This window comes from Pseudochaenichthys georgianus, chromosome 10, assembly GCF_902827115.2.
Source record: "Pseudochaenichthys georgianus chromosome 10, fPseGeo1.2, whole genome shotgun sequence".
Lineage (NCBI taxonomy): Eukaryota > Metazoa > Chordata > Actinopteri > Perciformes > Channichthyidae > Pseudochaenichthys > Pseudochaenichthys georgianus.
In genome coordinates, this window is record NC_047512.1 from 12118329 (window position 1) to 12131181 (window position 12853).

The following is a 12853-nucleotide window of genomic DNA, read 5'->3' on the forward strand; positions in this document are numbered from 1 at the left end:
TAATGTGAGTATTCAAATGGTGCACTCGTGAAGGTCATAAAGTTAAGTGTAGAACGCTGGACACTCCCCCTCACTGATCACCATCTTGGCTGCCATTGCTCTGGTGAACACAGCACTACACAAATAAGTTATGCATGATTATCTTTACCCCAACTATTAAATAAACCTACCACTTCAATGGTGTTGTAGAGAAGTCACCTTTCATTTTTATCCCCTCGTCGTGTTTGGGTCAAATCTGACCGATTGACTACTTTTATCATTCATAAATATTCTGTTTTAGATTTGATTACTTCAAAGCCTAATGATTTACTCCATAGTGTACATTTGAACATATAGCATTTGCTGATCACCACTTTCATTGAGGTTTTTGTGTTTTAGTCAACTTTGCTACACCTATGATGTTCCCGGTCAAAAATGACCGACATAGGAGATTATTTGGCAAACCTAGATCTGGGGTGTCAAACTCAAGGCCCGTGGGCCAAATCCGGCCTGCAATATCATTTTATGCGGCCCGCAAGAGCTTGCAAATAATATAATATAAAATAGAATTGGTGTAATTGTTGAATATTTGCTTTCAATTATTTGCTCTAGACTTCTGCTTTCAGACACTTCCACGCTCACCGGCAGGCCCGGACTGGCCATCGGGAGGACCGGGAGGGTGTGTGTATGTGTGGCGACTGGCGAGAGAGAGAGAACACGCACACCTTACGTGTATTGTTGTTAGCATATGTGCTAGCTAGCTGCGCTAACAGATATAAGGAGCTGTTTCAATGAAAACAGAGGAGCGACATTTCGCCGACAACTGCGCCGAGCACTTGACTTTATGCAGGTAGCCAGACAGTGGGACATTGTACGAAAAGTCAGCACACTCAGCACGGATAGTATGCGTAACATGATTGCAGCGTCCAGGCAGCTCCCGTTTGAGCATATGCCTTGAGTTTCACATACTGTAGCTCAAACGATCCATCACAGTGTCTCCACACACACACACACACACACACACACACACACACACACACACACACACACACACACACACACACACACACACACTGTATTGTATTATTGTATTGTATGAGAGGTTCCAGGTTGAATTGAGGAAAATATTTGTAATGTTCAGAGGTTGTTGTTTAATATTCATGAGCATATTTGTCATTGTTCAAATGATAATAAACATTAGCATAAAGCATATTTGTCCACTCATATGTTGATAAGAGTATTACAAACTTTAAAAATATCCCTCTAAGGTACATTTAAAAAAATTGCGATTAATTTGCGATTAATCGCGATTAACTGTGGATTTAGTTTGACACAGTTTGACACCCCCGACTATAGATTATGTTCATCCATCAGATAGTACACACCCACAAATCGACAACCATGTTAATTGTGGAAAACATTTTCAGTTTCTTTATTCTTTACATATTCACTGCACTTATTCATGTAATCCAGCAGTCTGATATACAGTTGCAAGAAAAAGTATGTGAACCCTTTGGATTCTCCACACATAGCGTTGTGTGTTCCTTCCAAACAACTCAACTTTGGTTTCATCTGTCCACAGAATATTTTGCCAGTGGTGCTGTGGAACATCCAGGTGCTCTTTTGCAAACTTCAAACGTGCAGCAATGTTTTTTCTGGACAGCAGTGGCTTCCTCCGTGGTTTCCTCCCATGAACTCCATTGTTGTTCAGTGTTTTACGTATAGTAGATTCGTCAACAGAGATGTTAGCATGTGCCAGAGATTTCTTTAAGTCTCTAGTTGACACTCTAGTATTCTTCTTCACCTCATTGAGCATTCTGCGCTGTGCTCTTGCAGTCATCTTTACAGGACGGCCACTCCTAGGGAGAGTAGCAACAGTGCTGAACTTTCTCCATTTATAGACAATTTGTCTTACCGTAGACTGATGAACATCAAGGCTTTTAGAGTTCTCATTCATAACACTCCGTTCGATGTCTCACTATGGGATGCGCCTCAACGCGTATGCAAACAGAAGCATCAATCTCATTACGCCAATCCTGATTGGCTGGTGATCTTGACGTCAACGTCAGGGAATCCACCCACCCTTTAAGTAGCTTGCGGTACGACGCAGCGTCATTCAAACACCTCTTCTCGCTTCAGAGCACATCTCGAATTATCAGTAACCAGGCTAGCTTAACGGTCCACAGACTGAACCCAAAGCTAACATTCGGTCGACGGGCGCTTGCCGGTTACTTTTTTGCTTTGCAAGAAGACTGAGCAATATTAACACACCAGTTAATATTGTGATCTGCCTCGCCGTTCTTTCTGCGAAATAACGGTAAGGTTTGATTTTTCCTTCAAGCTAGTCATCATCATCATCATCATCATCTTTATTTAAAGAGACTCTTGGTCCATTATTACAAAACATACAACACTCAAATACAAACTAAAAAAAGGCAGCCATACCAATGTTTCCACAGAGGTGACTGGTATCGTACAGCACTGAGCCACGGATTTGAAAGCAGCATAATGACAGAGTTATGAGAAACATTCAATCGACAGATGAATTTGTACATCAGACCTCTCAAAAGAGCATGGAACGTGTTGACTCGTGCATTACAGAACATTTCACTTGCACTGCACCACCTTGGTTTTCTAAGCAGTATACGCAAACAGTCATTATATGCAACCTGGAGCTTCCGGAGGCTCGCCTTCTTATACTTGACCCACAAGGGGGCAGTATAGAGAGGAGTGCAATACGCTCTAAAGAGGTTCACCTTAACCTTATCTGAACACCAAGAGAATTTTCTAGCCAACATGTTGGCTTGTATATATAAGACACGCCGCTGTCTATACATGTCATCATCATCAGCCATTTCATCTGTGATGATGTGTCCCAGATACTTCGTGTTACAGCAAACAGACAGCACCTGTCCTGACAGATAGAATGTTGGAAAACAAAGGTTCTTATCCCCTTTTGCTCTGCAGATCATTACAGCGCTCTTCTTAGCATTATATTTAACGTCAAATTTGACTCCGTAATCAGAACAAACATTTAGCAACTGTTGAAAACCAGCACTGCTAGGAGAAACAATTGCCAGATCATCGGCATACATAAGATGGTTTACAATCACATTACCAATCACACACCCTGTTTTACAGACCCTTAAATCATCTGATAGATCATTCATATAGATATTAAAAAGGCACGGTGAGAGGAGCCCCCCCTGGCGGACTCCATTACCAACACCAAATGGCGCCGAGACTGCATTCCCCCATTTGATCCGCATGCTCTGGTTGGCATACCAATAAGCCAGGATCCTAATTATACTGTTAGGCACACCTCTTTGTCTCAATTTTAAAAACAGTTTATGATGGTTAACTCGGTCAAAAGCCTTAGAGGCATCAATGAAACCAATCAGAACAGTGGAATTCTGTCTTCTATATGTTTCTACCATTTCCTTCAAAGCATAGATGCATAGCTCAGTACCATGCTTAGCCTTGAAGCCAAACTGGTTATCTGAGGTACATAAATAAGAACATAGTCTATCCAACAAAATTCTTTCCAGGACTTTGGATAACACACTGGCCAGAGCAATTGGTCTATAGTTATCCAAGCTCCCTACCTTGCCCGCTTTGTCCTTAATGACAGGGACCAAAGTAACCGTCAACATGGAGTCTGGCAACATACCATGAGTCATGAGGCCGGTAAAACAAATGGCAAGAAGAACTGCAACCTTCGGGCTTGCCAGTTTAAGGTGCTCTGCAGTGATTCGGTCAGAGCCGCATGCTTTGTTATCAGCTAGCTGTTCAATTGCTCGATAAACCTCTTTAGCTGAAATTCCCACTGTGTCACTTTTCACAACACTACCAACTTTGTAGGGGTCACTTTTAACACAATTAAGTATAGTAGAGTAATGTTGCCTCCACAACTCGGCTATGTTATCGGCTCCAGATACTCCCTCTATGGTACACGGTAATGACGTACTGGCCCTGTTCAGAGCTCTCACCTCCTTCCAGAAGCCAGTCACATCATTATGAAGGAGCTTTTCAGCCATCGAGTCCGCTCTCAATGTTTCTGTGTGTTTGTTGACATAACGAACTGCATATTTATATCTAGCATGTGTACGCTTTTTGAGATCCAGGACAGGCCCCTCTCTGGGCCTTCCTGCCTGGACCCAGGCCCCAAAAGCATTCTTGGCTTCAGCGTATTGATCAGCCACATGTGTATTCCACCCTGGCTTGACGTTGTGTCTCTTCCTAGAGTAGGTACAGCACGGTATACTGGCCTCCCATACAGCTCCCACAATACAATCATACATGTTACAGAGGTCTTCACGGTGAGAGCTTTCATTACAACCCACATCAACACACAGAGTTGCCACTTTGGGTAGATATACATCACTCAATAGGACATCAGTTCTCCCATAGTACAATAGCCTATCCTCATTTGTGAGCTTGGACCAGTCCACTTTAGTGGTACAGGCATGTTTAGCCTCCTGAGACATCTCAGGGAGACTATCACAATCTAGTGACATTATAAAAGGAATGTGATCTGACATTGATGCCTCATACACAATCTCAATTGATCTTACAATGTCATGGGCATTAGCAGTGCTTATGCAATGGTCAAGCCATGAAGTTGTATGCCAGGCCTCGCTTATATATGAATAGCTATCTGTAGGCAGAAGTATTTGGCTTGATAATATAAGATTGTTATCATCACAAAACTGTAGCATATGCTTAGCAAACAAGGACCTTTTGTCTGATATGTCAGCATTCATATCACCCACTACATAAACACTGGAGGAATGATTATCAACAATAAAAGAATGTATAAAAGCAAGTCTGTTCAGGTATTCATCTTCATTATGCTGTGACTCATATGGTGTATATACATTGAGAATGCTAAACTCCTTGTTATTCATTTTGATCTGTACAGCAATACACCAGTCAACTTCAAGCCTGATGACATTAATGACAGCGTCCAGCTTTTTGTGCCACAGGATAGCCACGCCCCCTGCTATCCTTCCTCTCACTATTCCCAGAGATAGGTCCGTAGTGGACTCACCAGCCCCGTGAAAATTGTCATTAAGAGAGTTCAACTTTCCCAAGTCCTGCTTAGGTAAGAAAGTTTCTTGCAAGCATAAAATGTCACATTTTTGTAGCAAGTTGTCCACCACTACACGTCGGATCCTATCAGCAGCGCTGTTGCCCAGGCGCAGCCCGCGACAGTTAAATGATCCAACCCGCATAACGTTTAGCTAAGCAGCTCAGCCGTAGCCCCATTCAGTACCCTCGCACCAGCAAAAGGTCTAGCTCTGCTAGCCCCTATCACCTCCGCTTTACGTGGTTCATAGTATCGCCTCACAACTGAGCCTTCAGGCCAGAGTTCTGGGTTAAACATCTCCGCAACTTCATTGCACTCAGCACACACTTTAAACGAGCTATATCTGCTGCTCGCAGTGTCAATACGGTGACAGTTAACATCACGGCCGAGTTGTTCAGTTAGATATTCGGACAGTGTCTCAGCGTCAAGGTCTGGCGAGAATTTGGTAGCAAAAACACTCACCAACTTCGTACGGATCACTTTTATATTCCCTTGTGCAGCAGTGCCAACAATAGGCTTAGGCATCCTCCGTTCAGGTTTCCCAACAAGCTGTTTAGATAAGGCAGACTGGCCCTCGGCCCTATTCCTCCGACCTCGGCCCTGTTTCACAACTTGACTCCATACCTGCGAATTTACCGCAGTTCCTCCAGGGCTCACACAGGCACTCACGGTCCCTGACGCAGCGAGCGGGTCAACACAGTTGGGATGTACATCAGTAGTGAGGGCTCGCATCCTTCACCGACACCGCACCATCCTGGCCATCACCCTGAGCGCTCCCACAGGTAATTTCAGCGTCACTTGGTACAGCCAGTCCTCCACCATGACTCGGCTCCAACTGGCGTTCTACGGCAGCAACTCTGCTGTCCATGGTCGCAGCCACAGCACGCAGGTTCTGACCGATATCTGCCTGAACTTCCACTACGTGTCTTAATGCGCAAACCTCGCTGTGCAGTCGCTCCATCTTGCTCAGCAGGTTGGACACATCCAGGTTGTTAAACGTAACCGGCGGCAGCTCATCCAGGTAGTGGGAGACAAAACGGGGGATGTTTTCACCGCATTCATTTAGTACTTTTAGACAGCTTTTGATATTGTTTGCATCCTTATGGTTGCCTTTAAAGGTCACACACCGCTGCTTGGTTTCAGAACAGAGTTCAAACAACGTCTTTTTAGAAGTCTCGATCCATTCGGATTCAAAGGTGTTAGAGGCTACAAGGACTATCTCGTCCTGGGTCATAGTTTTAATTTTAACCGCCAGGAAGTTGAGTAACTCATCCTCTACAATAACTAGGCCGTCAACAGTCTTGTATATTGTAGGTTTTAATCGAGGCCAGTGGTTTGAATCAGGAGCTACCGAGCCACGACACACACCATCAGCCATCTTGGTTCCCTCCAGGTAGTAACATACCTGTTGCTAGTTTGTTCTTCCCTCCACACCGACACCACGGTAAAGAGGACGTTCTCTTTTCTCTCTCACAGGAGACAGAGATAAAAAAGGTATTAACACACCAGTAAAAAAGGTATTAACACACCAGTTAATATTCTTTAAAGAGTAAAATCAACACCGTCGCCTTTTTTCCTTTCAGACTAACGGCAAGGTTGGATTTTTTCTCAGTAACGTACCTGTTACTAGCGCGTCCACTCCACGCCGACACCCCGGCGATCGAAGATGGACCCTTCTCTCCCTCACACCAGAGGAGTCAGGGACTCGGAGGCTCGGCTATGCTGCTGCGGGTTTAACATTTCAGGCACAGACTCACACCAGGTCTGCTCGTCCTGCCTCGGGCTGGAACACGCCCGGGAGGCTATCGATAACCCCGGCTCGTGCGGGCATTGTACCGCTTCACCATGAAGAGCCTCCGCCGACGGTTAGCACGCCAAGATAGCTTGTCGGGACAGGACCCCCTCATGTCCGCTGATTCGCCGTCCGGCAATCAAGACATGGTGGCGTCCGCCGCAGAGATTGAGCCCCGCGCTGTGTCAGACTGGGGCTCAACAACAGCAACAGCCGCTGAACCGGAGCCCCACGCTGTTTCAGGCTGGGACCCGGTGACGGCAAGAGCGGAGCCCCGCGCTGTGTCAAGCTGGGGCTCCCAATTGGACCTCACCATGGTTCCACCCGCGGAGGATGTCCTGGAGTTGGACTACATGGAGGACGAAGAGGATACCTCTGAGTTCCTCCTGTCTGACTCGGATGGGGATGACATCTTCGTTTCATCGGCTCAGGCTGCAAAGCCGGGAGCGATGTCCGCTCCCCCGGGCGAGAGCACACCAGCTTCGCCCGTCCTAAGCATGGACTTGCAGGCCGTGTGTCAACGCGCTGCGTCCAGGCTGGACATCCCATGGCCTGAAGTGGCCAAGGAGACCTCCAGATCTCGCTACGAGGGGAAGAACTTGCCCCAAGCAGCGAGGACGAAGAGGCAGCTCTTTCCGGAGATGCTGGACGAGGTGTCGGTCTTGTGGAGAGACCGTCCCTTCAGCAACAAGGCCCCAATCCAGGGTGCCTCCTCCCTAGACTGTGACGGTATGGAGAGGCTCTGCCTGCTCCGCATGCCGCCCATGGAACCGCTGGTGGCAGCCCACCTCCAACCGAGGCTGGCTTCGACACCAAGCAGGAACCCCATCCTACCGGCAAAGGCAGACCGGTTCCAGTCAGCGATGCCCGAACGGGCCTATAAAGCCGCAGCTTTGTCCGCCAGGGCTCTCAACGTCTCCTCGTTGCTGACCGCCTACCAGGCGGAGCTTTGCGAGGACATGTCGAGCAGACCTGAGCCTGCCGTGTGGGACGAGATCGCAGCGATCACGGACATTTGCCTCTGTGTGCAGCGCTGTGCAGTCCAAGCCACGGGCAAAGCACTGGGAATGATGGTGGTACAGGAGAGAGCCAGGTGGCTTACCCTGACCAACCTTCCAGACCGGGAAAAAGAGGATGTTCTGGACATGCCTATTGTTCCCGAGGGCATATTTGGCTCCGCTCTAGCTTCAATGCAGCTGAGGTGCGAGTCAAAAAGGAAGGGAGACGAGGCTCTCCAGCTCTGTCTCCCCCGAAGGGTCCAGCCGCCACCTCCAATGGTCCCGCGGTAGGCCTTCACCCAAGCTGTCTCTTGTCCTGCCCGGTTCAAAATACCGAAGCAGCAGAGACCGCAGCCCGTCCCGGGTCCCCAGCCCAGGCACGAGGTAAGAGGGAGCTGGCCAAGAAAATCTCCGGTCCCGGCAGCTGCCGCTCAGGCGCAACCGACCCAGGTTTTCAGCCACCAGGCGAGGAAGAAGAAGCGGGCGGCCTGACAGCCTCCTCTCCTCTCCTCGATGAAGGAGCTGGAAGTTCCCTGTTCCCCAGCTCCAGAGAACGTTCCAGTGTTGGATGCTCATGTGTTTTCGGGGTGCCACCATGCCCCCATCTTCCCGCCGCCTCGAGTGATGCCAGAACGTCATCCTCAAGTTCGCGCCATCAGGGAAATGGACTTAACATCAAAGACAGCAAGTTCTGAGTTCTTTCAAGTTAGATGACATGAAACACCTGTCACTGAAGACAGTGCTGTTACTGGCTCTGGCATCTGCCAAGCGAGTCAGTGACATTCATGCGCTCTCTGTACACATCCTTCATGCACTCAGTTTGCCCCGGGGCAAACGAGAATGTTGCTGAAGCCCAACCCTGCCTTTATACCTAAGGTGGTTGGCTCATGTACCCCAATTGACATTGAGGCATTTCCTCCGCCGCTGTGTTCCTCTGAGGAACAGCGGCGGAATTTGCTGTGTCCAGTCCGTGCTTTACGCATCTATATGGACAGGTCAAAAGAGTTTCGTTGCAATGACCAACTCTTTATATCCTGGGCTAACCCTCAGAAGGGCAAGCCCGTTACCAGGCAACGGCTCTTCCACTGGATTGTGGAAGCGATTGCTCTGGCTTATACGAGTCAGGGTTTGCAGGCACCAACGGGCCTGCGTGCTCATTCTACTCGTTGAATGGCTACATCCTGGGCTTTGTTCAAGGGTGTTTCCATCCAAGACATTTGTGCAGCAGCGAGCTGGTCCTCGCCGCTCACTTTTGTCCGCTTTTACAGGCTAGATGTCTCTGCTCCAAGTGTGGCCCGTGCATTGCTGGGTCCCGTGCAGGGTTGGGTTGTAACGGAATACATGTAACGGAGTTACGTAATCAGAATACAAAAATCAAGTAACTGTATTCAGCTCGCGTTACATTTGAAAAACGAGTAATCTGATTACAGTTACTTTCGTAAACCTGAAGTGAATACATTTTGGATTACTTATTGGAATTATTGGTGGAAAGATTTCCTCACAACATTTAATATTCATTACTAAAGGGACAGCCGAATCATCACAGCGCACAAAACCTATTACCGCCGCAGATGGACCAAAAAAGGGAGCGTTTGAAAAAAAAGGGGCGGGTCCGCTCAGTGAAACAATAACAACGAAACATGGAGGAACAAAAGGCTGCGTTTAAGTCGTGTATGTGTAGAGGTGTGTGTGGTTAAAACACATCAGCCTGCGGTCGCTCTTTAGCCTTATGATTATGAAAGTAAACCCAGCGAAGGCGGTGCGTGAAAGGCGGTGCGTGAAAGGCACTGCGCGGCGCGCTCGGCTTCTCAGAGGCTGAGTTAACCCTCCCGCTGCCTCCTGGTGCTGCAGAGATTTCATGAAGTGAAGGAGGTTTTCCTTCTATAACACAGCTGCGGGCAGCAGATACTGTGAGTGTCACGGACATGAATTCATAGATCAAGGCAGACTGATGCACACACTCTCCTGTTTTGCCAATCCGGTGCTTAAACAAATATAGCTCTACACCCCTGGCCGAAATGTCCTTAAAATGAAGTCCGAGTTTGTCATTTTAATTCATGTCCTGCCAACACTGGCAGGACAGAAGGCGACACGCCCGTTCTAAGCCGTGTCCTCACATCCCAAGCTGCATCCCCAAAAAGTGTATTATGTTGTTACATCGTTTCAGATGTTATGTTTCAGTTGTGCTCTTGATAAGCCATTAAAACATTAAAAACACGTTCAGTTTCCTTTTGCTTTTTGTGTCTCCTGTTCACCAAAACATACCCATCTGTGATGGAAAAAGAAAGTAATCCAAAAGTAATCTAAAAGTAATGATTATGTTACTTTTTTAAGACACGTAACTGTAACTGTATTCGGATTACTTTCAGAGCCATGTAATCAGTAATCAGTAACTGATTACATTTACAAAGTAACCCTCCCAACCCTGGGCCCATGTTGAGACAGGGTTCTACCTGTTAAGTTCTGGTTGTTTTGGTGATTTTCGAGATAAGCATGTCTAGCAATACGGGAGTTTCAATATCCCGTAGTGAGACATTGAACGGAGTGTTATGAATGAGAACTATAGGTTACTTACGTAACCCCAGTCCTCAGAGTAACATGAAGTGAGATGTCTCACCAGACGGCCCTTCTTGCTAAGGCGAAGCGAGAATATGTGCTTATTTTGAATGACGCTGCGTCGTAGCGCAAGCTACTTAAAGGGTGGGTGGATTCCCTGACGTTGACGTCAAGATCACCAGCCAATCAGGATTGGCGTAATGAGATTGATGCTTCTGTTTGCATACGCGTTGAGGCGCATCCCATAGTGAGACATCTCACTTCATGTTACTCTGAGTGCTGGGGTTACGTAAGTAACCTATAGTTTCAGTCCGGCGCAAGCAAGAGGGAAAAAAAATAAAACATGAAGAAACTAGAGCATCTCTCGAAGGTGGGTTATTGTACGAGTCAAATGTACAACTTGCGAATGTTGTATAAGTCAAATTGCCAATTGCCATTAAAACATCAGCTGCAATTCACGACATGAAGAAGTCAGTCTCTGCAGAGCATATAGGCTAATGGATATGCAGTTATTTCCAGCATTCTTTATTTACCATTCATTCAAGTATGTTATGCCTTTTATCTGCTAATGTACAGGAGGAAGAGTGATACGCTGTCTGTCTAGTTGGCTTACATAACAGTTAAAGTTTACAGCCTAAAAAACATGGAGCATTTTTCCCCCTTTTATTAATTTTTATGTCAATTAGCACATTTCATGGTGATGCTCAGCCTCTCCCCTTAACTACTAACAGTCATCATCATGTCAACCACAACACAGAGAAATACTGATAGAAATGTGTGTGTAGTTGTTGATACATTGCTGACAGAGGGAACTACATTGAATACAGATTTAAGAAATATCAGTTTTTGATATGTCATACAGTAGGCATGTTTTGTCTTGACTATATTACAACTATATTATAATAAATAATATAGTATTTATATTATTGAATTGATTATGATTATTATTATTATTATTATTATTAGTAGAAGTAGTTTATTTGCATTAATTATATTTTAATCTTTTTGAGGCTAGTATTTGGCAGGAAATGCAGACGTATTCACCTGTAAACGCATACTGAACGACATATATGCACATTTACCATTTACCTCACTGTATAAAAAAGTAACTGTGTTGATAATAATAATAAACAGGAATTATATTTGCAAAGTAGCCTACTTTGTTTCCAAAAAAAGAAAGTTCACTCCTGTCGGTTGGGGGGGGAGGGCCTCATCTCACAATGTCGCTTGGGGCCCCAAGTCGGCCAGGGGTGGCCCTCGATACTAGGATGGGTTAAAAGCAGAGAACACATTTCACTGTGTGTGCTGTGTGCTCTGCATGTGTGACCATTAAAGAGGGTTTCATCCCTCCGGTTCTATTCTATTCTATTTTGTAGCCTACTCTCCAAATACCTCAGTTCAAGCATTATTATTCAAGTACGCCTTTACAGGTAATGGGAATACGTGGAAGAGTGACATCCGCTGGCTGTTTACTGTAAGTGTTAAAAAGAATTGCTGAATTATCAGAAAAAAACAGTTAACAGTGAATACACCGTTTAAAATGTAAGTAGGCCTATCTCGAGTTAACATTGGGACACAAAAAAGGTTACTATTTAGTGTTCATTTTTCAATAGCGAGTAGTTTTGCATGGTGAGCCAATGATTTGTTAGCATTTAGTTGGCATAATGTTAGCTAGAAGCCCTTCTAATTTGTAAGGATCGATACCACTTACTTCAACGTTTACAATATATCGCCCTTTGCCGCCCTAGCTTCTCTTTACATTTGCATGTATATATTACTCCACAAACCTTTTACAGTTATGATGAGGAATGACGAATGATGGATGAAAAGAGCTGCTATAGTCATGTATGGTTCTCTCGAGAGAGAGAGAGAGAGAAAAAAAATGCTGCTCCGCCCCAGGATGCTCCAGATTCCCATCTGGACTAAGCTACTAGATGTGTTGTGCTTAAACAACATTTCAAGTAAACAGAATTATCTGTAAACTTTTCTTACTTGTGTGCGTCATTATGAGATTAGTTTTGTATTGACTCTTATAACATATTTTACTGGTGATACTTGTGTCTGGTGTCTTCACTGGAAGCACGGTGTAGCTAATTTGACAGCTAGTCTAGGCTTTTGTGAATCCAGCTTCCTTATAACTAAGACTGGTAACCAAGCCTCGTAATTTACTAATTCATACTCACTGTCATTGATTTTGTCGTCCAAACAGTTTCACTTTTCTTATTAAGTTAAAAAAAGAGACCTTTATTAGAAGATGTGCTTAAATAACTTGAGAAGAATGAAGTGATATGTTTCAAAAAGATCAGAATGGGACCACTGAGACAGGAAGTGCACTTTTTTGAATCTTTATTCTGTGAAAACCAATCAGATGCAGAGTGACATGCATATGGGCGGCCATGGAACCTTTTGTACACATTGAAAACAAGAGACATTGTCAAG